Source organism: Canis lupus, chromosome 6 (genome assembly GCF_011100685.1).
Source record: "Canis lupus familiaris isolate Mischka breed German Shepherd chromosome 6, alternate assembly UU_Cfam_GSD_1.0, whole genome shotgun sequence".
Lineage (NCBI taxonomy): Eukaryota > Metazoa > Chordata > Mammalia > Carnivora > Canidae > Canis > Canis lupus.
In genome coordinates, this window is record NC_049227.1 from 27,500,803 (window position 1) to 27,505,952 (window position 5,150).

Consider the following 5,150-nt stretch of genomic DNA (forward strand, 5'->3'; position numbering starts at 1 on the left):
ACAGGGCAAGATAGAGCAATCCCATAAAAGGAGGAAATGTTCGGGCTCCCCACTTAAGCAGACAGAGCTGGGAGCTGCCCTTGCTCCTGGAAGGCCTGGTATCACATTCCACAGCCTGAGCACATTTCTTCATCTGTGGGAACACTGTGGTCTGACAGGTTCCTGATGGGAACACTGTGGTCTAACAGGTTCCTGAGGGCCACGTGATGGGACGTGAGGCAACTAGAGGGGACAGATCCCAGAGCAGCTTCTCTGTCTGACTTCGGGGCAGGGCCATTAAGAGCACAGATTCTGCTTTACTTTCCTCAACTTGGTATTATGAAAATTTTAAAATATTCGGTAAAGTTGTAAGAGTAGTACAACAAAGACCACCTAGATTCAACAGCTAACATTTTGGGAAGACGGGTCACCTATCCATCTACCTACCTATCGCACTATCGTCTATTTGCAGGTATGTGTGTATATTTTTTTTTCCTGAACCATTTAAATTACACACATCATGACTCTTCACCACTCCATCGGGTCTCCTAGAGTGAGGCATTCCCACATGCAACTACCACATCATTATCACACCTAAGAAAATGAACAAAGATTCCAGAACATCTAATATCCCAATTCAAATTCCCGCATTTGAAGGGAGAAGAAATGTGTGGGAAATATCAGAAAGGGAGACAGAACGTAAAGACTGCTAACTCTGGGAAACGAACTAGGGGTGGTAGAAGGGGAGGAGGGCGGGGGGTGGGAGTGAATGGGTGACGGGCACTGGGGGTTATTCTGTATGTTAGTAAATTGAACACCAATAAAAAATAAATTAAAAAAAAAAAACAAATTCCCGCATTTGTCCCAATACATTTCGTTGCTTATCTGAACCACTAGCCAATCAAGATACACGTACTGTGTTTGTTTATTCTCTGTTGCATCATTTGACAGAGATCAGCACTGCTACCCTCCCCAAACACATGCATATTTTTATGATGTCGGGTTGTTTTTGTTGTTGTTGTTTTTGTCTTTGTTTTTTGTAGTCTGGATGAGTTGTCTTGGAGAACATCCCACATTCTGGATTTGCCTGATTGCTATCTCATGTTGTCATTTGATTTGTGCCCCTGGCCCCTATTCCTTCTGTAAACTGGAATTCAAATCTAAATTAGATTCAGGTTAAATTAGATTCTAGTGAATTCGAATTAGATTCAGCTTAAATTAGATTCTAGTTAATTTGAATTAGATTCAAATTTTACCTTTTTGGCAAGGATCCCTTACAGATGACGCTCTGTAACTCAAAGGGCACCACGTCAGGAGGCATTAAGGTGGTGGTACCAGGCCACCCATCGTGAAGGCACAGTTCACCTCCTTTTACTTGAGAAAGGCAGCCACAGGTGATTTGTTGGCACTGGACAAATTTTCTGTTCCCAGTAACCTTTCTCCTGGAAGTGAAAGCATCTGCTGCTAATTCTCCCCTGAAATGATTCTTATGTGGCAAGTTTAAAAATGATATTTTTTCTTGTTCTATTAATGCATCTGTATTTGGTGGTATTCTTCTTAAAGAAGCTCTTTGTTTCTCTCCCTTTGTTCCCTTTCTCCTTCTTTCCCTCTCTCTGTCTCAAGAGTCCCTGTGGACTCAGGAAATCGTAGGTATTCAGTGTATAACAATCAAGTCCTGTCATTTCTCAGGCCAAAACTGTGCCCAAATTTGGACATTACAAGTCCCATAATGCTGGATCAGGGGCTCCTCTTGACACATCTCCATCACCTCTGACACTCCCTTGCTCCCTGGAACAATTAGATGAGCCAGGCTCACCTGCTCCAGGCCAGGAATTGGCCATTTCTCCAAGAACATTACTCCTCTCAGTGGGGAGTGGTATTTTTGTAGTAAGATCTGGGCTCCAGGTATGAGAAATATAGATTCTGCTGCCAGACAGCCTGGCCTTCCATTTGTGTGCCCTCTGGCAAGTCACCTCACTGTTCTGAGTCTCAGTTTTCTCATCGGTAGAATGGGGATGGTAACTGCATACCCTACTTTGTGAGATTATTAAAAGGATGAATTATGTTCATATTTGTAAAGCTGTCCAAACAGTACTTGGCACAGAGTGAGTGCTACACAGATGTTTGCTAAATATATAATGCCTCACAGTTTATGGAGATGGAGGGACAGGGTGGAAAAGACCCTGAGGCATCCACAGGCAGAAAACTTTTTTTTTTTAAAAGAACTATTCTATTCAATTAGGATAGGCCTAAGTAAAAATACCATTATATTTATTTTTACTTCTTCCTTTTCATCTATTAAGGACAGGTGATACTGATTCGACATTTAGAATCTTGAAATAAAGTTTCCTTTTTTAAAAAAGGTAAGTAAATGTTTATTGAAGTAAAACATGGATGCATTTTGACATTTCCTTTTACTTGCCTTTTTAGAGATTTATTTATTTGCAAGATGGTTGGGTCAGAGGAGGATGGAGACAAAGTCTTAAGCAGACCCCATGCTGAACACGGAGTGTGGGAGAGGGCCCTCAGGGCTTGATCTCATGACCCTGAGATCATGATCTGAGACAAAACCAAGAGTCAGACACTTAACCAATTGCGCCACCACCCAGGCACCCCAGACTCATTGATCTTTTAATGAGCATCTATTATGTGCACTGAAGAGATCTAAAGGCATGTCATGCAGTGTCACCTAGTGATTCCAGATGCTGTGAATGCTATTAACTGCAGGTCTTTCACTGATGGCACAGGTTGGAAACAAGGTTTTAATCAGATGGCAGTTTCAGGATCTTTAGAAAACCATTGAATAGAACAGTTACTACAGAGAGACTATTTCTAGGAACTTGGAGACCATTAAAATGGGAGTAGTGCCTCTCTCACCATGAAAGTGTCTTAATCCAGCAGGATTAGGACCCTTTCTGGAGTATGTCTGAGTGTACAGTATATGTAAAGTGAAAGTGTCTCCTAAACCAAAAATTGGGATGCACCATCTGCCAAAAATAAGTGTCTGTGGGGATAGCAAGACAGGCTATTTTAAGTTGGAACTCCCCCAGAAAATCTGGGGTGTAAGCTTCTGACAAGCACCATACAGGCTTCACTCTAGTGCATTCTGCATAACCAATGTTAGCATTTGTCTCCGTGCATTTCTCACATGGCCACAGCATCTGCCAGCAGTTGTGTCTGTGTGTGCTTTGTGATAGATGGGGGGCAGGATGGGAGCCCAGAAGTTCCTCCATGTGTGTGGAAGACAGAACTTCTGGGCACAAATGATGAAGGCAAAGTTCTATAAAGAAGTCAGCGGATTGAGTGAGATGTCCTGATTTTCCCTCCTCTGGATTCCTCTGCTGAAATAATCAGAAGACAGCTTCTCAAGTCAGATGTCTTTATGGAATGGTATATACCTGGAGGATTTTTTTTAAAGATTTTTATTTATTTATTTGACACACACACACACACACACACACACAGCACAAGCACGGGTAGCGGCAGGCAGAGAAAGGAGAAGCAGACTCCCCGCCAAGCAGAGAGCCTCACTTGGGGCTTGATCCCAGGACCCCAGGATCATGACCTAAGCTGAAGGCAAATGCTTAACTGCCTGAGAGACCTAGGTGCCCTCTGTCATTTTAATAAAGTTAAAATTTTAACTGCGTGCCTCAGTTGGTTAAGTGTCTGCCTTTGGCTCAGGTCATGATCCCAAGGTCCTGGGACAGAGCTCCACATCAGGCTCCCTGCTCAGCAGGGAGTCTGCTTCTCCATCTCCCTCAATCTCCCTCCTGCTCATTCTCTCTCTCTCTCTCTCAAATAAATAAATAAAATATTTAATTAATTAATTCAATGCAGAATAATTAGGGATAACAGAGCATGACTGCTGAATGAGAACCATCCAATTGGTTGAAGTATACTTCTATCAATCTCAATAAATAACCAGGGATATAGAATTAAGGACAGCCAGGTGGAAAGGGAGTGGACACTGTAAATCCCCAAATGGGCATTCAAGAAAAATTAGTTGAATGAATGAACACCACATAAATTACAGGCTAAGTGACCTATATATTTTCTTTGTCTTTTACTTTAGAATCTTGAAAAACAAATTCACTGGCTGAGATAAGACTGTGAACTGATTCATCTTGGATTAAATGGTCCAATCAGCTACAACCACAAGAATAGAGCTTACAGCACAAATAGCGCTATCTATTAGATAAGGTCTAATAGTGGACACTTGCAAAGGAGACATGGATTAATAAGCAGACACTCCAACTTGATCTCAGCCTCCTTCTCTGCTAAGAAAGTGGCAAGAATTCTTCATCCAGTGTGCCTAGGAGAATTACTCTGGTTTGGTTTGAATAATCGGAGCCCCATGTTGTTTGACTCTATGCTGGAAACCTCATGTCTTAACTTTTTATTCTAAAGCCCTAAGCTTTGTTCTGAATTTATTCATAGTCGTTTATTTCTATGGCAGATGTTATTTCCTCCCAGTTTGCTGCTCATTCTCCCACCCTCTCCGTGCCCTGTTCCCTCATCTCTGTCTCTGTAAGTCTCTCCCCTCTTAGCTCCCTCATCCAACTGTTCTGTTTCTGTCCTTCTGTCCTCTTTAGCATTAGATTCTTTCCTGTAGAATTAACATTCTTTTGGGGGAACTCAGTGAGGGCTAGTTCCTGTGTTTTTACCTGAGAAGAGGTAGTTATTCCTCTGTCAGATCTGAGCTGTAAATAGGCTCCTTGCTGCACAGGAAAACGTAGCCATGACACTTTCTGTATGTATTTGCTAGTTCTAGAAAGAGCACTTAATGGGCATTATGGTTTAATCACCCTCTTCACAATGTTATATGGCCTGCACTTAGAGATGGGGTCGTGATATGTGGTTAGTTATCTGCATACCATCTAGTCATGACAAAGAGAAATGGGTCTGAGGTCTCTGGGGGATGAGAGTGTAACAGGTCTGTCAGGTAGCGCTTTCCATCAAATGCGGCCTGCTCTTACTTGGGTCACAAAGAGAATTGCACTTCCTCACCCTCTTGCACTTAGGTATGCGCATGCGACTTGTTTCATCAAACTCTAAGCATGAGCAGGAACAGAACAGGTCTCTTCTGAGTGGAAACTTTTAAGACCCAGAATGTGATTTTCCATGCACATTCTCTCCCATCGTAGTGCTGGCAATACTCCAGAGTGGCTGCT

The 5,150-nt window shown here is 42.4% G+C and overlaps 1 long non-coding RNA gene across 1 annotated transcript; it reads left to right on the top strand.

Moving 5' to 3' along the window:
- Nucleotides 1-261: 261 nt before the first annotated feature.
- On the top strand, nucleotides 262-4,405 carry LOC119872194. Its single transcript, XR_005360890.1, has 3 exons — nucleotides 262-451; nucleotides 2,283-2,342; nucleotides 4,052-4,405. It is a non-coding gene; the product is annotated as an uncharacterized LOC119872194 (long non-coding RNA).
- The last annotated feature ends 745 nt before the right edge of the window (nucleotides 4,406-5,150 follow it).